The sequence below is a fragment of the Grammomys surdaster genome, unplaced genomic scaffold, assembly GCF_004785775.1.
Source record: "Grammomys surdaster isolate TR1022 unplaced genomic scaffold, NIH_TR_1.0 126118, whole genome shotgun sequence".
NCBI classification, from domain to species: Eukaryota; Metazoa; Chordata; class Mammalia; order Rodentia; family Muridae; genus Grammomys; species Grammomys surdaster.
In genome coordinates, this window is record NW_021620926.1 from 1,416,587 (window position 1) to 1,439,747 (window position 23,161).

The window sequence follows — 23,161 nt, forward strand, 5'->3', positions numbered from 1 at the left end:
CTCTCCCTCTCCCTCTCCCTCTCCCTCTCCCTCTCCTCTCTCCCTCTCCCTCTCCCTCTTCTTCTCCCTCTCCCTCTCCTCTCTCCCTCTCCCTCTCCTCTCTCCCTCTCCCTCTTCCTATCTCTGATCCTCTGCTCTTTTGATTGTTTACCTGTTTTGGTGACTCAGTGTTTATTTCTGAGGAGTTTGTGTTCTTAGTCAAAATGTCATTCCTGACTTGTGGTTGCTGTCTGTCTAGTGCTATCTTGCTATAGTTAATAGAACAATAATCATAAATGGAAGCACATTAGAGGATCAGTTGCACCCTCAATTTCAAAGAGTAACTATTTCTATCCTTGATAGTAATTTACCTTCATATCTTCCTTTCTTCATTTATTTGTTATAAGGAGCTTAAATTAATAGGCAGCAGTAGTAGATTAAAATTGACCATACTCTTTCATTGTGTACCTTGGTGAAAGTCTTCACTTCCAACTGTAGGGACCTTAGACACAGAAAGCCTAAAACTGAAGAGAAATGAAGCTACAGGTAGATCAAGTGGACTATAGGAATAACAGAAACCTTATTGACCCCTGCTTCCTGAATTCTACACCCATGTATTTCCCATACTTGTCCTTATAGTATCATTTACTTTGAATATTTAATAAATCCTGGAGAGTAGAGCCCCATCATTACAAGGTAGCAGCAGGAAACTGGCTTATTTCTTGCACTACCAAAGAAGGTTCTCACATCTTGTTTAGCCCAGCAGACTTTCGTTCTAATAACATATACACTCCAGTTATACATTTGGCAACTAAGAGCAGTGCAGTGACTACGATGTGACTCCATGAAGTAAGTCAGCCACTGGCCTCCTGACCTGAGCTATCATTAATTTATCAACCACATATCCTCAGCTCAACAGTTGAATTAAAATATGCTTCAGTTCCTGAGTTTCCTGAGAAACAATTATTAAATATCTCTTCACTAACTGCACTGTTACAGGCTCAGTGTGCTTCGTTCTAATTTGTGTACTTCACAGGGAAATCTTAAAGAGTTTTGTATTGGGAGCTCAGAGTATAGAGTTTTATATAATCACTGAATTCCCCTGCCATTTGGACTAATGACTTAAATCACTGCTTTAGCCTGAGCTCTTCCAAAGTAGCATCTGCACATAAAGGGTTTGAGTGCAAATGGAATTTGCTTGGATTGGGCTGGAAGTCCAGGAGCAGTGAATCTGAGAAAGGGAAAAACAATACAGAGAGCCAACCATTGCAGCAGACTGTGCCCAACCCACAGAACTGTCAGCTGAGAATGAGGAAATACAGATTAGTACTAGAGAAAATGCTGATCCAAGTGCCCTTTTCCCCCATGAGAGTTCACAGGCATAGGCTGAGGCATCAGATCCTCTAGGTTACCCATGAGTGAAGCCAAGTAGCTTCCTATAGCACCAGCTGAGAATCCACTCCTATAGCAGGAAAGAGACCCCAGGACAGATGCCATCAGATTGGTATCCATTTTTCCTGCTGTAATGAAATACTATTGACATGGTACAAGTCTCAGTACATTTGGATATTTCTATAGCAAACTACCATAGACTGAGTCTCTTCTAAATAACAGATTTCATTTCAAAGATTTGGAGCACTAGAACATCTAGGATCAAGGAATCAACAAGTTCAGCATCTGGCAATGAACTGCTCTTTCTTACCAGTTCATAGGTGGTACTTTCTGGTCAGAATTTCCCCTTCAGGAAGAGGTAAGGGAGCCCTTCAGACTCTCTTTTATAATGAACACTAGACTTATTCAAATGCCCTATTCTAAAATAACAGATGGGATGCATCTATTATATATATTTATTCATATATTCATATAATTTATATATGTATATATTATATACATATATTTATTCATATATGTGTTATATATAAATATATATTTAAAGAAGACTTATTGAGGATAGTAGTCTGCTTTGTCTAATTCTAAACTTCATAAACTTACCAATGTCCCTTTTTCCCTACTCTTTTTTTTTTTACAGTGATACCAAGTTGATTTGTTTAGTACTATTTTCACTCCATATTATCAGGAGGGTTGATTTCAACTTTCCTTTTACCTATATCAGGCCAGTTGGTACTCAAGACTGTACCACCAGACTCCATAAATGATTTTTTCATGCCACGTCTCACTTCATTGGAACTGTCTGAGTAGATCTGCTGAAGTAACTTGTTTAAAGCCGTGTCACACTCCAGCTTCTCGTTCTTTTCTTCTTCTTTGATTTCACCAACCAATGTATCCTAGTTTCTGGTATAATGAGATGATGATGGATACATGTTCTTTACATCTGCTATGAGCCATTTGGTGTGGGCTCATCTCCTTGTTCCTCTAGCTTCTCCCATCTCACCGCCTCTGGCTTTTTCATTTTAATTTCCATCTTTGTTGAAAGTACTTTAAATGTACTCAGTTCTGGTATTATAGGGTGAAGCAACCTCAGTTTCAATTTTTGACTTCTCCAGAAGGCATTTTCACCAAACCAGACTACTCTTTTTCTGAAACTTCTGCATGTACATCATTCTTCTGATGATTCTTGATCATAAGTGTAATGATTACTTGAGATTCTGTTTGATACCAGTCATGCTTGATTTTTGACTGGGTCCTCTGAGATACAGACACTTCGTATTCTAATCCACTCTGAATCTCTTGGCATCTTTTAATCCAGTTGTCAAAATTTCTATCTGTACTATCTAATTTCTGTCCTGCTGTAAATGTTTCTAAAGCAGAAGCGTAGTCTTTTTCATGGTATCCATATAGTCCTTTCCTCAGAATAGCAGTAGAATTATTTGGATTGAGTTCAAGAGTCTTTTTTACATCTGCAATACCATCTCAGTATTTCCCAAGAAGAATGTGACAATAAGCTCTCTGACAGTAATACTGTGCGTCATCTGGATTCTGTTCCACAGCCTTAGTCAGCTCCTCTAACTCCGCCTGGGGGTCCCTGTCAATCAGAGCATCTGAGACGCCCTGAGAAACACACGCCCAGGAGGGGAACCTCTATTCCTACTTTTGTCCCCGAAGCTTATCTTTTTTTCCTCATACTGTCAGGATTAAGGTTGTCCTGTGCAAACGTTATATTAGTGGTTAATTGCATCATGCACTCTATGGAACTTAACTCTCATAAGGTACTCATATTGACTACAATACTATTGCTTTTGGATCAAAATCACTAATCCCTTGGGGCTCAAATTCTCCTTTCAGGGGAAGCTTCTTAGAGCTCCCAAGTCACAGCAAGTTATCTTCCTTCTGTGTTCCCACATCAACCATTCTCAACTATTCCCTTGTTATAACTCACAGTATCATAGACACCTGTACATATCTGCTTTCTCACTCATCTGCATGCCAGAATGAGCCATTCATTTCCATCATCTGCATAGTTTAAGGTACAAAAGTGAACCTTTAATAAACATCAGTGGAACAGACAGATGACAAAAAGAATAAATATGAAAGTGTATTAGCACATACATGGGTATGTCTTGGTATATTTTCTATTACTGTGCTCTAACCAAAAGCAACTTAGGAAGAAAAGAGTTTGTTTGGCTCTCAAGTCCCAATCACAGTCAATCACTAAGAAAAGGCAAGGCAGGAACTTAAGCAGAGCAGGACTGTGGAAGTGGACTTCATGGAACTGAAGCAGAGGTCATGGAGCAATGCTACTTAATGGTTTGTTCTCCACGGCTTGATGCTTTTACCTGCTCAGGAATGACACTACCCACATTGAGCCTCACCCCTCACATCAAGCATTAATTAAGAAAATACCCCCTACACACATACAGGAGACATTTTCTCAATTTAAGTTTCTATTCCCAGATAACTCTCATTTGTATTGAGTTGACAAAAACCTAACCAGGCAGGTGTTATAGGTACCTGATCTGTACACACACACAGAATCTTTCTGAGAATTCACTTGGCTTTTTACTTTTCTCTGTACCCTACTCTTCTTTAGTGTAGAGGAAAGTCAGACGCATACATAGCTGGAGCCTGCTCCTGGAATGGTAGAGCCACTTCTCAATACTAACATCTGACCATATACAGCCCCTAATGAATTTCTGATAAAGCTTAGCAGCCTGGTTCAGGTTCAACCTCCTTCCTAAGAGACACGATTATTTGGTTTCCTGACGTTCACCTGTTAGTAAACTCTACATACTTAGCTACTCTACATTTACCAGAAACATGAATGATAGTCAGACCCAGGGATATAAGGGTGACTAGGACAGTATCTGAAATTTCACTTCAATATCTCCAACAAAAAAAAAGTTACCACTATTCATTAATAGTAAAATTCCTTCATTATGTTAACCAATACTTTTTGCTAGAATGTGCTCATTATATATGAACACAGACATGATATTTCAAGGAGAATCTCTGTGTTCTGTCTTGATAACCTGATTCTCAGTCCCCAAAACCTTCCAAAGAAGCTTTCTCCTGAAAATGAATTCCTTCACCACCCCTCCTTCCAGCCCTTGCTGGTTCCTAAACAAGGAGAAGATGCAAAATGGTCTTTTAAAAACCATGATCTTTTAAATATGTGTGTATGTATGTATGTATGTATGTATGTATGTATGTATATAAATTTATTTTATGTGTATATGTAGGGAGAATGATAGTTCTCTCCTTCAACCACAGGACTCCTGAGAATTGAACTCAGGTTTCAGCCATGACAGCAGTACCTTATACATTGAGATACCATAGAGGGCTTTAAATGTGATCTTCATCAGTTGCAAGGTGTACGTCTATAATCCCAACTTAAAGAATCTGAGGCAAGAAGATCACTTTGAGGCCACCGTGGACTACCTACTGAGGTCATCTCTCAAATCAAACAAAAACATAATCAAAGGGTTTAAGTGGAGTTACTGTATAATGGACCAGGAATCTTATCCTACCAAGCAAAAAGCCCAGTGCTAGGGATGGGTTACCATTTATGGAGTTGTTGCTCACCAAAGTCCTATAGTCACCCAAACACTATAAGCTAGTCCCAGTGATTTTGTTTGCTCTTCAACTTGTCTGTAAAATGTTATTGCTAAAGGCACTCCATACTTGAGGCATAGACCACTGAGAAATCAAGCTAGTAACAAACAGAATACATCCTCCATATTGGCTAGTTTTCAAAGTACTCAACATTGCTTTTCATTGTCCCATGGAAACAAGATAATTATGAGTTTTATCCAATTTGCAAGCTACAGTAATGACCAGCCTGACAAGATACACCCAGTAGTATAATGGTGGTTCAAATGTTATTGGAGTAATCAATGACTTTCTGTATAGATTTAAAGCCTACTACATAAAATAGAACACATGTCTGTCAAGACTTGTGGATAGGTATATCATAGGTTCTAGTGGAGAATCTGGTACTGTTATAATGCTAAATGAGCATAGTATTCAACTAACTCTTAGTAACTTATCACTATACCCATAGATTGATGCATCTCTCAATCCTCACAGAGAAGCTTAAAGTTGACAGCAATTAATGTAAAAATCCACAACTGGTCAACATTCAGAGACTAAGAGACTGTGAATGCTCATCTCTAGATGGGATATCTATATCATACACATAGTTACAAAGCCTTGGCACCATCATTTCAGAAAAGGGACAAAAGGATTTAAGAGCCAGAGGCAGTGGATGACTTCAACAAAAGAGTGTTTCATGGGACAACAAGGCAGTTGTACATACGATCTTACAGTGCTTGTGACACAAACATGATACCTGCACAAGATCAAGTCTTATATGATCAAACCATGCACAAAATCAACCCAGCATGGAATAAGAAGTGGTTATCAACTGATAGCTGTGGGAGATGGATAGTTAACTGTATTCAAGGATGAAGTCCTTGTGGGACTACTTATACTCCAGTAGGAAGCCTTACATCTATGCATATACTGGCAGAACTAAGTGGACTTGAAGAATTTTAAACAGTGAAACTGAGCAAGAACAGTGGTGAAAAGATTAAGGGAAAAACTGAAGGAAATTAAATGACAGTGGATTGATCAATATGCATAATATTCATATACAAAGTTCTTTAGCAAACAATAAAAAGGACTATGACTTTCTTACTAGCTGGATCATGATTCCATCACTAAATAAGAAGACATCAAGGCAAATTATCCCATGACCAAAAACTGTATTCCATTGTAAATGCTCCTCAATGTTTATTTTACCCCCTTTGTATTCTCATCTACAAACCTGATTCTTTAAACTGTGATAGCTTGGAGAGAACAAAGTCCATGTCTGCATCTAAATTAATGACCCATTGCTTCCCCATATTAATGTATTAAGTCAAGAAATCACCCATGTAAAGTTTTTTTTTTTTTGACATAAAGACCAAATGGGTTTATCGGGCCATACGGAATTGAGAACACACTGACTTAAGGAGTTATTGACTCTGGCATATGACATAAGTTTTAATCTGAGGCCAGAATTTATGGGCTGCTTAAACACACATTTTTAACTTCTAGGATTTGAATGATTTTATGGAAACAAACAGTTGGGAGTCTGAAAGGGCTTAATAAATGTGATAGCCTTGGCAATGGATGTGGATGATTGCCTGAAATGATGTAGAACATAGAGTGTTACTAATTGTGGAGAATTCAACATGGAAGAACAAGTTGGTGACTACACTTGAATAGAATCTAGAATTAATGAATTATGGAAAATATTCTATTTGTAGTAGCATTAAGCAAACAAACAAATCTCTAGTAAATGGATAATACTTGTTTCCTAAGTGAGAAAATACTTAAGTAATCTTAAAACATTTTTCCTCAAAAATTAGTGATCATTGTTTTACAAAATGTCTTTACTACCAAAAAAAAAAAACACATTTATTTCTTCATTTAGGTTTTTCATATTATTTTTAAATTGCTTTTGAGTTAACACTATACATGATCATTGTGACCGAATCTTTCTAAATAAGCATGATTAGTTGGTATGGTGTAAAAAACCTTCAAATAAAATTTCTTGACTAGACAAGGTCTCTTACAATGGGATAATGATTACAAGTTCTTGATTCACTGTGAAGAAAGACATCCCATTCATCTTTTACTTGTATAGTGTTGAACACTGAAACTTCAGAAAATAATTCTTTTCAATGGAACATAAAGTCTTTCCGTATGACTCCAAGAGATTTAATTTCAAGTGAGCTGGTGCAGCAGTCTGCTAAGACTTGAATCAGTAAGTGCATCATTATAATCACTTGATTTCAGTAATGACATGATTACCAAGAGGATGAAATTGTATCAAGCAGAGAAAATCTACATGGATATTCTGTTTAACCCATTTGTTATAGTGTATATATACTAAATAAAAATTGAAGTTGTATATCCTCACAGAATTTTAAATTGATATATTTTCTTCTTCCCTTAATATGTTTAATTAAATGAGAAAAAAGAGATGTAAAAAACTGAATATAAGGTATAGTATGCTGAAAGAAATCCTGGCCTTTGAGTTTTTAATTTTGACTCTTTCTCCTTTTTCCAGGGAATGTTATTAACTATTTATATGGGCTTAGTGCCAAATATAATATCAGTAACTCAAAGAGTCATACTACAACCATGTCTCTGCCTCAAATAAATTCAAACTTAATAGGGAGACGTGAACATGAACTAATAATTTTAAGACAGTGTACCATAATTGTTATAGCACCAGAATGGCCTTTATATATGTAAAGAAGTACATGTGGTTTTCAAATACACTGGCTCAATTTAATCTTACCAGAATAAGGGATAGAGATGTAAAAGTATTGACAGTAGGGAAAGTGGAAGTGATGGTTCACATCAACTAATCTAACATGATGTACTCAACCTCCAGGTAAGAATTAGAAAATCCAGGACAAATGAAGAAAAGTATTCGAAAACAGGGTTAAGCAGCAATGGATAAGTCACCAAGGCCCTTCACAAAACAAAAACTATTCACATGAACTGTCTTCTAAAAGAATAACAAAAATTTCTCAATAAAAGTGGAAAATATAAAACTCTCCATGAAAAAAAAGAAGTATTTGCTGAAAATTAATGCAATCATATGACCATAGTCCCACAGTGCTTGAAATTCCACTTTAAAGACTCACAAGCTTCACTCGCTTAGGTCACAGGCATCTGTGATAGTTCATAATTACAAGGACATTAAACAGAAAGAAGTCTAAGTAGGTCAGAGATGTAGGTCACTAATCATCTGATACTATCCATCTTATTTTAAAATTTGTGAACAGTAATCCTTCCAGTATGTGGAATTTGAGGCTTGCCTTTTCTGCCAACCTTAGCATAACAGAAAAATAAAAATAATTTCATACCTTTGAAACTAAAAAGGCTGCATGAATATGGAGCATCTCAGCATGAGTAGTTATTCTTCTGTACAGTTACTGATGTCATAAGCTTTTACAAATAATGACAATAAATGTTTGACCAGCTCCTTTGACTACTGTCCTTCACTCTTCCCACTATATGGTACTCAACTGAGGCAAATAGATTCTAGAGAAGCATCTTGCAAGTTAACTAGAGAATGATATCTTTTGTCTTATGAAAGAGAATGTTGCTAAAGAATGATAATTCAGAAAGAGTACATTTTTTTATACTTTTTACATTTTGAAGTTATAATATAGTTACATTTCTCCCTTCCTTTTTCTCCCTCCAAGGCCTCTTTCAAATTCATGTGCTCCCATTTCGTTAACTGTTATTGTATGCATAGATATCTGTATATATACATATATATTTCTAAAAGTAATCTGTTTAGTCAGTATAATGTTATTGTATGTATACTTTCAGGAAAGACCATTTAGTACTAGATTCAAGTTGTCCTTTTTAAATCTTCATGTACCAGAATGTGCTGTCATTTTGAATTCTGTACTATGTGTTCTAGAAGGCTTCCCATCCATAATGACATTAATTGCCACAACTATATGTTGTTCTTGTCTTATAAAATACAATGCCTTCACTTTTAGAACACTGTACTCTAGTATATAACAATTAACTATAGTATATAATGAAAAATAAAATATAACTGTATACTCATAGATAGTTTCTGGAGGTTTTGCTCATCTGTGTGTGTTGTTTACTACTCTACACAGATGGTGTTGAGTGTTAAATTTAAGCAATAAAAAGGACATTACCATGGTTAGGAAATAACTTTCAGAAACCTTTTAAATCTGTTTCTCTGAAGTTCCAGAATAACCTTTGGCTTGGCTCTGCTGTTATAGAGACTTGGAAGTTTGTAAGAAATCTGCGTCAGCACCCATCTGTGCACTGACTCACCACGGGCCCTGTGTTTAAAGATCCTCACCATGAAGAAGTTAGCTATCACTACAAGTTTCATGATTCTTCCAGTAGAATCATTGTAGTCAAGATATGGTTCATGATTCAATATTCTTCAATGCCAAAAATTTAACAAAGAAATTACCTGGCTTAATTCTTTACTTAGTAATATAACAAGTGCACATATTACTAAACAAGCCTCTCTAAGTAACTAGAAATAATGATAAAATATTAGGTGTATATTTACATATCTTCAAAGGTACTAAATGGCTATTGAGATATGCAAACATTGAAGTGTTGGGGGTCTTAGAAAAGGAAAGGCAAGAAACTGAGCCCTACAAAGTGATTGTTTTACCTTCCTAACTAAGAGTCTTTTGCCAGATCTTAAAAATGGAGGAAAGGAGGAAAGCCAACTGAAGATGGGAGTCAAATAGAAACTTTAACTTTCTCATGGACTTGGAGAAATAACAAAAAGGTTGACTTTTTGGAATACCTTAGACAGTCTTTAATCAAAGACTAAAACAAGTTCTCAAACTGGGCCTGTTTTTCTAAAACTAAGACTCAGCTTCAAACCAGTTCTTTCTCACAGGGTATCAAGGTAATATTCACCTACTATAATGCTGCCAAAAGAAAGATAAATAGACTCTCCTGGAGGATGGGGTCAATAACCAGACCCTCAAATAATCTTGACAGTATACCAAATTATGACATTCCATCATAAGTTATCAACTATACAAAAAAATTATCAAATGATTGGAAGAAAAGATAAACTGTAAGGTTTTTTAAATGCATTATGAGAGATAATCTTTGCAGTAATTATGAATCATCAGATTAATACAGTTAATACAATGGGTGAGAAGATGTAGCATTTTAGATATACCGCACTGGAATCAGTAGCAATATTGTGGTTCTATGCAGTGGTACTAGGAACATGAGACCAGCTCTGGAACCTGTCTTAGAAAATATAAGGACTGAACTGAAGATGTTAACAAATTTCTTAACATTAGGCCATCTAGATCAGAGAATTCCTAAGTTGTTTGATAGAAAAAGAGGGAAAATCACGGAAAATAATCTACAGTGTTTTAGCAGGTGAATTGCTGTACTAGAAAGGATCCAGTGACTGGGTGGGAACTAGTTTTGGTGTGTTGGTAATGTTCTACCACTTGAAATTAGTGCTTCATCTGAAGAAAAAGACATAAAAATAAGAATTAATGACATTTGTAATTTGTGTACACTGTTAGTTAGCTTTCTAATACCTTAATCAAGAAATAATATATGAGAAGAAACTTGATTTTTCTATTAGATGTTTCTGTTCACTGTAACATTACTTGTATGTCACACAACTTAGCTCATGCTAATGTCAAGGGGAAGGACCGAAGACCATGGAAGTCATTAAATTTCCCTGAGAGCTCCTTTAAAAACCGAAACTGAGTAAGTTACACATTGACAAGATATAATGCCACAGAATAAATACTCCCAACCCAAAAGAGAAATAAAAACAGAAGGAGTTGAGAAAACCGAGAACAAATGCCATCAGAGGAAACATCCAGGGTATCTGACATCCCAGGATGCTGTTGCAGGAGGCAAGGTCCTCGGGACTAAGCTATCAGGTCCATGTAGCTTATGCTATGTAGCATTAGCTATATGGACTGCTTCCCCTTTCGCTAGTATTATGTTCTGCCTGCAGCTACTTTGAGCAGCAGATCCATGGTTCTGGAATATCTAGTTTTCTTATATTTTTATTACAGCTGCAATCTTTCTCATAGCTTCATCGATCACCCACACAGAAGCTGCTAATAGTAATGACATCCCTGACACACAGTACTTAGCCACCCAAGTCTTCCTCTGAAATTTGGGTGGAAACCTCCATGACCTCATAACTCTTACATTCTATATTCCTCCCCTGAACAAGGACAAAACCTACCATCAGCATGAGCTATGCTGTGTGCCTTGAAGCCCAAGGGTCCAGATTAGTTTAGACCTTGTCTTTTAAGATCAAGTGACATACAAATGGCAGAGCCTCCTGAGACTTCCAAGCTTTTTAAAAAGAGATATGTAAGCAGGAAACAAAATCCTCTTTTAAAGAATTTCAAAACAGGTTCAGCCTTTCCACACTTTAAAGGCAACATAAGACTTTCTGAATTAAAAGAAAAGAGTTTTTGAACAGTCTCATATTACCTTAACAGTATGGCTGTAAATATACAGGAAACTACTTCTGTGTTACTTGTCAGAATCCATGTGGTCTTGCCTAAAGGCAAGTTGTACAACGTTGTTATGTTTTCAAGGAGAGAAGCCAGGGTGTTAAAGAGAAAATCTCCTCAACTGTGAGGATACCATCAGAGAGAAACATAACTCTATGAGTCATGGTGTCTTGCACAAAGGAGTGAGATCTACATCTGGTTCTTTATTGGTGTTAGCCTTCCAGAAAGCAGCACGGGCTGATGAGTGCAGTATAGATCTGGCCGTCCTCAGATTCCTGAATTTCTCTCTCTTTCCCCTTGTACTTCTTCTGCTCAATAACTCAGCAGATGAACCCATGCCTCTTTATATCTGTCTTCACAGCTTCCTCTTCAGTTCAGTCAATAGGAAAGACCTACAGAAGATAGGGCTGACCTCTTTACCAGTCTCCATGTCCTTGCACTTGGCTGTTATGGTTCTAATTTCTAATGGCACCCACTGTCCTCAGAGTCTCATGAAACTGACTTCTTTAGCACTGTAACTTCCCTTGATATCCAGTATGAAGTTTCACATTCATTTGGTTTATTAGCTGCTAATCATTAGTGTAATTATTCCTTATGAATGAAATATTCTTGGTTTTAACAAACAAAGTAAATTCTTCTTTCCTGACTAATATGATAAAGAGCTTCGGACTTTGGGGATTTTGTAAATAGAGACAATAGTGCCACATGGAGTGTGTGAGTGCATTCTTCTCTGCTATACATGATAACTTGGGACTACACAATATGGGTACCATCTTCATGATAGAAGAATGGCAAGTGTTATATGAAAGTCTTAGAGAGATGGGCTGGAAGTTTTAGAGGAGTCACAGCCTAAAGGAAGAGACAAGAAAACACTCAAGGTCCAAAGCTGAGGTCATGGTGTTCATTACAACAGAAATAAAACCAGGAAATAAAATTTCAAATCTAATCTGATGTTAATTCCTTTCTTGAAGTTAAGATGGAAACACTTTTCTGGTGATTTGAATGAGAACAGCCTCATAGGTTCATATGTCTGAATCCTTGGTCTCCAGTTGGTGGAACTGTTTAGAAAAAATTAGGAGGTGTGGCCTTGTTGGAGAAGGTGGGTCACTGGGGATGGGCTTTGGGATTTCAAGAGATTCATGTCATTCACAGTTTACAATTTCTGCCTCCTGTTTGTGTGATGTGAGCTCTCACCTATTGCTCCAGCTCTCTGCCCCCACGTATTCAATACACTGAAACTATAATCCTCTAAAACCAGAAGTCCAATTAAACACTTTCTAAATTTCCTTGGTCATGACGTTTGATCACAGCAGCAGAAAAGTAACTAATGCAACACTTTACTGAACTTCTCCCCTACTATTATCTTTTTCTATCTAGCTTTATAAATCTAGCAAGAATAGATCACAGTCCTATAAGTCAATACCATTTTAATTTTAATTTTCCTTAACCTGAAATCCACAACTAAGATTCTTTAATACAAAAAAGTTAAAGAAGTCAATCTGCAAACACCCTGTTGTCTCTAACCCCACAGAGCAGGTCCAGACCCCAGGACAGTATCACAGTAACACAGTGTTAAGTTCTCATGGGCTCCCAGATTAAGCCATGGCATAGGTCTGTGGTTTGAAGCTGTGTTTGATGGCTTTTGCCTTCCAGCCCTGGTTGGGATCCAGCCTCAAGAGAATGCTCTTAAGTGCATAGGTCAAAACACTTTCTGGAGATCACCATTAGCCATTTCCATTTGATTCTTAAAATTTATTATTCTTACAGGAGTCTAAAACTGGCCCTCCTCATTTCTCTCCATTCTACATTCTCTCCCCTTCAGGACAATTCTTTCAATCTCTTAAGTGAAATTTACCTTTTGAAAAAGATAATAAGTGAAAGGTCTAAGACAGCTCCACCTCTTGTCACTAACACAATGCATGTGACATCCCCTTGTCACAAGAGGTCTGTCAACCCTGAGTGGAAAAACAACAAACCATTTCAACACACTATTTTCATCCTGCAGAAAAAAAAAATAGTTCCCATTCATAGCCCATCCTGAGAAAGATGAAACCACAGCTCTATCCAGAACTGGATTGTCTGGTATAGAAAGACCCACATTCTGAAGGTAGCTGACTTTTCAGTCTTTCTGAGCCCTGAGAATGTAGACCTGGTCGGTTGCAAAGCATATGTTTTTCCTCCCTATACATACTGTCTCTTCTTGGTGAAATGCCTTTCCACTAAATCTGGCTACTACATTCAGAAAATGGAATTATCTAGTACTTATGTCAGTATTTTCACGGTGCCTATTATATGTTACACACATCTCTAAGCATTGATAATAAAAGTGATCAAATTAATCTTTTCTTTCACAATCGTTACATAAAAGTGAAGGGTAAAAACCACATCAATAGGTAAGTAACATGTAACTATCAGAGAGATCTGTGAAGAAGCAATTTTAATTGGAAAGAGGATCATTTTGAAATGTCATCTGACAAAAAAGGACTACCATGGGAAGAATAGCATGTAGAATAATTCTACACTGAATGAAGAGGAAAGGCTTCATGTGTGTGGGGCGAGGGGGTATGATGTTTCTCTGTGTGGGGGTAGTGTGGGGAAGGGTACATGAGTATGTGTGTTATGGTATATCTGTGTGTCTGGGTAGTGTGTGTGTGTATGTGTGTGTGTGAGAGAGAGAGACAGAGAGAGACAGAGAGAGACAGAGAGAGACAGAGAGAGACAGAGAGGGACAGAGAGAGACAGAGAGGGAGTGTGTGTGTTATGGTATGTCTGTGTGTCTGGGTGGTGTGTGTGGTGTATATGTGTGTGTGTGTGTGTGTTACATGTTGTGTATGTGAGTGTGTGTGTATTTGTGGAGTGATGTGTCTGTGTGATGTGTGTGTCTGTGTGTCTGTGTGTCTGTGTTATGTGGTGTGTGTGTATGCATTGTTGTCATTGTAGTGATTGTTATTGTTGTGGTGGTGATGGTAGTATTTGGTGTTTGGTTTTACTTGTTTGGTCAGTTGGTTTGTTTTGTTTAACCATATAAAAGAATAGGGATAAAATAATCCCTTCGACTTTTTTAAAAGATTTATTTATTTTTCATGTATATAGTGTTTTGACTGTCTGTATACCTGCAGGCCAGAATAGGGACCCAGATCTCATTACAGATGGTTGTGAGCCATCATGTGATTACTGGGAATTGAACTCAGGACCTCAAGAAGAGCAACCAGTGCTCTTGAACTCTGAGCCATCTCTCCAGTCCTGTCTCCCTTGCATTTTATAAAAAGCCAAAGTAAGTGATAAGTTTAGTCCCTGACAACATTACTGTCTTTTCACTACTAGGCTAAATCCCTCCTTCCAACTACTCATTCCAAAATGTTGGCATACTGCTTCCTGTGTATTCACCCATTTTTCATTACGATAAAGAAAAGAAGCTCCAGCCATGTGGCACATTGCTTTAATACCAGTACTTAAGAGGCAGAGACAGACAGATCTCTGTGAGATCAACCAGCCTAGTCTAAAAAGTGAGTTTCAGTCCAAGCAGGACCACACAGGAAGACCCTGTCTCAACAAAACAAACAAAAAGATACCAAAGACAGGCTAACTTTAAGTTTATTTAGCTTATAATTTTGGGTGACATCATTCTCGCAAGATCATCTACTTCATTTGTCAGTTTCAATAACATTCCATGACATAGTCACCCATATAACATGCATCTTAACACTAAAGAATACACACACACACACACACACACACACACACGAGAGAGAGAGAGAGAGAGAGAGAGAGAGACAGAGAGAGACAGAGACAGAGACAGAGACAGACTGAATGAATGAATGAATGAATGAATGAATGAATGAATGAATGAATGAATCTCATTCTGATATCTGTCAGGAAACCTCATACACAGTAATTCAACATGTAGAAGTTGGAAAGTTGAGCAAATTGTCCAATGACACACCAGGTGGGAAAGACTGACCTAATTTAACCTCCAAAACTAACCCAAGCACTCAGGTGTATCTGGTTTACTTTCAAATGCCTTCCCTAGAAAAATAACTTAGCACACAGAACTCCACGCATGCATTTATGAGCTTATGTGTGTGCATTTCATTTTCCCTGGCTCCAGTTTGCATTCTTTAGAAACCATTTTACAAATGTAAGACTATTTGAATCAAACCAGACGCAAGTATCTTGATTGTTTTCAGCCTATCATGCTTCTAAAGCAACTGAGTTTCACTTGACTTTAAGTCGACTTTTCTAAGATGGCTCGTCCCAGAGGCATTTGGAGAACAGCCAGGAATCTTTTGAAAAAAAAACATTTCACCTTTCTCTCTGAAAAAAAAAAAAGTCACGTCTCATAAACAGTAAGTACAGAAATATATGAGCATGCATATCTTATGACTGTAAGTTCTGTGTGTATGTGTGTCTCTTTTCCTACACACACACACACACACACACACACACACACTCCACTTAGTTTACTGCAGTTTATATGGACCTATAATAATAGGCCAGCTCAGGAATGATACTGGCATCAACATTAACAGAAACGTGAGGAGGAAGTTTCCACTGTCACATACATTACTTTTGGGGTATGTAAGCTTCCAGTGTGGTTGGCATATGAGAAGCAAATAATAGTTTTTCCAGATTCGAGTGGAAACCCTATCCTTGTCTAAGCATTGTCTTTTTTATTTTTGCAACTCAAGATTCACCCAGATCTGGAAAACAAATGCATTTGTAATTACATCCTGTCCTCCTAGGGAATGGCCTGGTTTCATTCACACTCTGCTTTGGAAGGCCAGTCTCTAACAGGAAGGATCAATCTGTGAGTAGTTATGTATTAGCCTGGCAGTGACAAGTTCTGTATTTTACCCAAGCACTGAAGGACCTCTATGGTGATACCTTCTGGATTCACTCCAGATATACATTAAACACATAGAAAATAAAGGGTACAATTTCACTATACATAAGTGACTTAAAGAGAATGATCATACTGCCAAATTCTTTTCAACCTTGGTCATAGAAGCTTACTTTTGTATGGGGAGCAGATAATGAAGAGACTCATATCCTGGCAGAGAACTAATAACAAAAGACTGGCATTGTTCAGTCTCAAATGGGTTGGTTTTCTCAACTCCCTCACCAAAGCTCAGAGAACACAGCCTAGGAGAAGGTAAAGCCATGGGATCAGGAGAAGTATTGTAAAATTCTGCTTTCTAGTTATGATAAGGCCATTGCACTTACAAACTCACAATTGTGGTTACCTGCATAAGACCTGTACAAGATCAAGCCAAAATTACAACCTAGATATGGAAGGAGTTCCCATAATTGAGGAGCTATGAGTAGTGGATAGTTTCTGGGAGAACGAAAATCATTCTTCAGAGGGTGACCCCTAGTAGGTTGCCATGCTCCAATCTATGGCCCCATACCCAGGCAGATATGGGCAGTACTAAATGGACGTAGTGTGTGAGAAAGACATGGAGACATGTCAGGGAGGGTTTAGGGGGAATTGGAGGGAGGAAATGGGGGGGTTATTATCATACTATATTGTATAAATGTATAAAATTTTCAAAGAGTAAATTAACATACAATAAATCAACATAGTATATAGTTGAAACAAAGAAAATGATGACAGACACCAAAATATGCAAACCTATGAGGAAACTGTTTTAGATACAGAATGGAAACACACACTTAAAAAGTATTAAATGAAGCCCCTTTGCCCTCCAGACTCTTCTGATCCTTTGTGAAGTTTAGGGAAGGGAGAGGCAGAGACCTGCTGCCTACAGATTGGCCTGGAAAGCCTTGGATGGGCTGTGAGTGACGTGTCAATATATCATTGTTAACTGCATCCATACTCAGGATGCAGATCTACAATACTCAGATAACAATCACCTCCACAAAATATCTACTAAGCTCCAAAGCCCCTGGATGTTCCATTGGGCTTCTCAATCATTCTTGTTTGGGTTCCTGCTTCTTTGGGGGAATTAAGCAGAAGTCAATAGTGTTTTTTTTTCCTAAAATACAGAAAGCATAAATGACAGGTTGAGTGAAACTTTTGGATTAGCATCCTCAAAAATCAAAGCTTTCTCTGTTCCCATACCCTGGAATAACAAACAGAGTTTATGGGTTTAGGGGTGTTTGCTGAGGTATTTGCTATTGCCACTTTCCCTGTGATTCCCCATGTCTAAAATTTTCACAGACCACTATAAATTAAAATTTCTTAATTTCTCATATTTCAATTGTTGAACAAAATATAAAGATCTGTTTATGGAAGGAAATGACTACAGAGGTAAAAAGAAAGTCTTACTGTTTCTAAAATGATGAAGATGTCTCCATTGTGGGTTGGATGAACCTCCAAAAATGTATTGACACCATGAGCCCAGTTCTACATAATATGACTTCACTTGAAAAGGTGATCTATGTACATATCTATCTGCATGTGTCTATATGATGCAGGGGACCAGACCTTGCCACAAACCTCCATCACACCTTTGTTTATATTGTTTTATGTTCAGTTTCACTGCATTACTCAAGGATTTCTTGAACTCTTGAGATCCAGTGATCCTTCTGCATTAGCCTACTACACCACTGTAACTGACTGTTTCCATTATGGGATGTACCCACAAATGGAAGAATAGCAAAAACTTTCTTGAAACAACCAGTAACTTAAAAACATATGAAATGGGGTTCTCTCACAGAGTCAGAGAGAAAATGGTCCCGAAGATCATCAACTTTAGTATCCAAGGCTCCAGTTTTATGGGACAACAAGATTCTATCACAATAGATTGTACCTTGGACCAATGAGCTAAAACAAATCTCAGCCCCCTTACATTGTTTTTGTCAGAGTATTTTATCACAGTAACAGGAAAAGAAAAAAAAAAGATACCAATCTCATAACAACAACAAAAAGCAACAACAACAAAAAGTCAATATACACAGCACTTTGTCTACACAAGCCAAAGCTACAGTTAAAGAGGGTTTATAAGCTAATTCTTTCCCATGTATAAATACCACACTTTTTTATTTTTAAATCAAATCATAATTTTTACTTATTCACACAGGGGTTATAAACATAAAAAGGCAGGATGTGGGGGAAAGGATGACATCAGAGTCCGGGTGTTCAGGGGAGGTATAGATATCTGTCAGAACAGGATATCAGCTGAGTAAAGGTTCAGGGGACATGTCACTGTGACAATGTCCTTATCTAAGTTGGTACTATCTGCCAAGGCTACCTATTTACAAGGTCTATGACTACTCAGGCTGGTAAATTTCCACAAAGCTGCCTGTATACAATAGCTTATAGCCATCTGTTTCATTGTTTTTTCATAGAGACCCAAGACTTTGTGTTAGCATACATGTATGACAGCCCTATTGCTGATTTCAGGCCTATAGCTGATTTTAGGCCTTTAGTGTATAAGCAGGGCTGCCCCTGACATCACCTCCCTTCTCTAAGTATAGAAGGGCTGTGGCGATTCTACTCTTGCGAAGGCGGGGATAGAGGCCTGACCTCCAGTATTTGAAGGGGACCTTGTAATGGCTCTGGTCCCCCTGTCATTGTCCAGTGAGGCATGAGGGCCATACCCATCCCGATGTCATTTTCCTGGAGAGGGGATACTTTTGACATCAACCCCTATGCAGTCAGGCTTGTCCCTCAGGGAACCCAGAGAGATATTTTTAACTTTTATTGATATTCCCTTGCAGTGCTTAGCCTCGCAGCCTAAACAAGAACTCAGATCGCCAGTCAGAGGGGGTTCTGGGTGGCCCCTCTCTGCTTGAATACCACACTCTTATCAGTCTAATACAGTCACAGTACAAGAAAAAAAGCTGAAACTTTTTGTATATAATCCAAATGCCCATTTGTCCTCCAAATTCTTGAGTCATAGCCAAGCCTTTGGATTCTGGGAACTGACCAAATCAGAGTAACATCCAAGATTTAATTGAACACTAATCAAATCAAACTATTAATCCCTTTTAAATCTTCACTTCTAATTTTTGTAGCCATTGAAGCAGTTTCTTTAGATGAAGAATTTCAAACTGTACCTGAAAGAAACTCTTTGGCAAGAAAAGTATCTGCATCATACATTAGAGATATCACTGAAACCAAGGATCACTTGTTTGTTTGGAATCCTTCTTTGTGGGGATAAGAGATTGGGACAGTCAACATGATCTACTTGTTGCTAAGATGAATACTCCGAAAAAAACTTCACTTTAGGAGCAAATGAGTTTGGCACACCAACCCGATTACCAGAACATAGTTTGCAAACAAACTGAAAGGTAGAAAAGAGCCTTCTGGAAATTCCATGTTTCACTACCCTCCCCCACACATATACAGCCAAGATGCCTCCCACTTTTAACACAGGAAACATTTGTGGGATGAGTGTAGATCTGGAAGCATCAATGTTGTTACCAGATCAGCTACATTTGAAATAAATTAAAAGTTAAGGTCACAGATGACTTTGTCCTGTGAGTTTCCGCTTGCATTTTTTAAGACCTAACATAAAACCTACAGACTTCCTTATTTCTCCATTCTCTACATTTCAATTCTGTTAATTTCTTGAACTAGTCATTTTTATTGCATTGTCATACTATACCGTGTGTGTGTGTGTGTGTGTGTGTGTGTGTGTGTGTGTGTGTGTATGTGTGTTGGGAAAATAGTGTCTCTCGAAATCAAGCCTCAAATCCTAATATTAAAACTTGACTATTTGTAATTTAGTTACATTATTTCAAATAATATGATTGACATCATATGAAAGACTTGAAGGGTGAATGATGCATTTTAAAAAGATTAAATACACCTGAGTCTACCAGCACCCGTCTCATCCTGACTCAGCCAAGTTGGGAGAGCTTTCTACTCTATCAGCCCTTGATCACCAGCAGCAGCCTCAAGACACCACTGTTATTTTCAAAAACTTTACCACTGCATACACACATTCCTCATCTCGGCTTCTCTTCCCAAGTTTACTTACAATTAATCAGTGTCGAAGAAACCTTCTTACCAGAAAAGAAGCTTCTAAGCTCTCAACTTTACTGTCCTATATAACTTCAGGCTTGCGACTAAATGTCATCTTATTCCATGCTCCCAAACAATTGGGAGAAAGCAGAGAAAATTCCATCAAGTCAAACTAATTATGTACCTGTTTAACCCCACTCCAATTGACTCAGACTGAAACACCATCTTTTCCTTCATTAGAAGACATGCTAAACCACAGCCCCTCTCATTATCTCTTACCCTAACTCTCATCTTCCTACTCCATTCTTCCTCTTTTCTGATCCAAAACTGTCCATATTGACACTTGCAGAAACTTTAAATACACAACTATGTGTTTTTATGAATTCACTGGCATTGATTCATACCACCAATCAGGCATTCCTTCTCTTCAAACTTGATGAAATTATAATGATTCATAAGCTTTACTTGGAAAGGCTGTGGAACACACTCTTGTGGGGTCGATCAGCTATTATATTACTGAAATAATGTAGTTTTTAAAATAATAGAATAGCTGCATCCTTCCATAAATCTAATATGTCAGTGACTTACATAAGATTTTGGTCATATTTGACACAAGGAAAAGTGAGCCTGAAGAAATGTGTAGAGATTTGGGACTAATGGAATCTTTGTTCCTCAAGGTGAGTAGGAATCCATCAACTACTTGCTTTGACAAAGAGGTGAGACTCTAACCTACTCATCTACAAATTCGCTGAAACTAGTAGCCACACAGAAGTTCTAAAATAACCAGAAAGAAAAATCTTGAAACAAGAGAAATCTGAAGTAAAATAGTAAAATATTCAGGTTTAGAGAAAATATCCAAGGGATCCAAGGGACAGAGATGGGACATGGGCCATAGTCAGGGCCATAAGGAAGCATGGAGGTAAGTAAACAGTGCTCTTCTTCCTGAGTGAGGTAACCCAATCACAAAAGAACACACATGGTATTCACTCACTGATTATTGGATTTTAGCCCAGAAGCTTGAAATACACAAGATTTGACTCACAGACCACATGAAGCTCATGAAGAATGAAGACCAAGTGGGAATGCTTCGGTCCTTCTTAGAAGGAGTAACAAAATACTCAAGGGAGCAAATATGGAGACAAAGTATAGGACAGAAACTAAAGGAGGGGCTGTCTGGAGACCATTCCACCTGGGTATGCATTTCATGTGCAGTCACCAAAGGTAGATGCTGATGTGGATGACAGGAAGTGCATGCTGACAGGAGCCTGACATAACTGTCTCCTTATAGGTCTGCAAGAGTCTGACATATTCAGAGACAGATGCTCACAGCTAACCATTGAACTGATCATGGGGTTCCCAATGGAGGAGTTAGAGTGAAGACTGAAGGAGTTGAAAGGGTTTGTGACTCCATGAGGAGAGCAAAAATACCAACCAACCAGAGCCTCCAGGGTCTAAACCCCCAGCCTGGGAGCACTTAGGGAGGGACCCATGGCTACAGCTATATATTCAAGGGAGGATGATCCTGTCAGGTAAAGGTGGTAGAGGAGATCCTTGATCCCATGAAGGCTGGAAGCCATGTGTGGGGGAATTCAAGGGTGGGGAGGTGGGAATGAGGGGTAGGTGGGGGGCACATCCTCTTAGAAGCAGGAGGAGGGGGAATGGGATGGGGGGTTCTGGGTGGGAGGGGGGAAATGGTGTAAGGGAAGAACATCTGAAATGTAAATAAAATATCCAATAAAAATAATAATAATAAAAAAAACCCAGTGGTCTTCTGAGATCTAAAGGAAAACAGATGAATTCAATCTCTCTCTTTTATTTTTACCAATCAAAAAATACAGCAGTAAAACTTTAATGTTCCTTTTACAGACACCAGTTATGAGAAAGACCAGAAATAGAATCCTCCAAGTGGCAGTTCCAATTCAGTTCACTCTCAACAATACAAAGAGAGATTCTCTACCATATCAGTTAAGCAAGGACGTCACATATCATTTGAAATGTTTGATGGTTATAGGGTCCAGTTATGAAATCTGCAGCTTTTTCTAGTGTTGACTACTTCTGTAAGTAATTAAATTAACCTCATTAAGTTCACCTTATATTTGCATTTTAAAATTTTTGTGTTAAAGGCAGTACTCAAGAATTATACAGTCCAATATAGATTGAAGTAGGTGAAAGGCATGTAACTCAGATCTATTTTTTTTTCAGAAAGTTGTTTTCCAAAATAAAAACATTTCCTATTGCACACACAATGGATTTTCTGTCACTCATTGAAAAGTGACACTGAACACTAGACCAACTCCACTTTGTGAAGAGGGTGCTGCCAAGAGAAGAGGTCATAGTTCCAGTTTCTTCTAACAGTGCTCAGGTACAAGGATGATTCTTCCAGCCCAATTTCTCCCTTATTCATATCTTGACACAAAAGTTCACAATGTTTCTTCTGTGTCCCAGAAACATCTTTGAGCAGAGAACACCGTGTATCACACAAAATGTCACACTGACACCATTCTAACCGGAAAGTACACATTTCTGAAACTTCCTGAAGTCCCATGTTCCCTTTGATAGGGCCATGTCCAAAATTTATTGTCCTCTGGAGAATATTAAGAGGCCACAAATTTGCTCTGATGACATTCTGTGGCTGAAAAATATCCTTAGAGACACAATTCTAGAGTTCTCACAGAGCCAAGATTCTCATCCTTGGGAATTTGTCAGCACCCAAAGCTGTGTATCCAGGCAACTATGAAATGAAACAAAAGTCTGGACATAGAGCAACAAT

General features: G+C 37.9%; 1 pseudogene; it reads right to left on the reverse strand.

Annotated features, from left to right (window-relative positions):
- Nucleotides 1-2,039: 2,039 nt before the first annotated feature.
- LOC114611624 lies at nt 2,040-22,936 on the reverse strand (annotated as a pseudogene).
- Nucleotides 22,937-23,161: the final 225 nt, after the last annotated feature.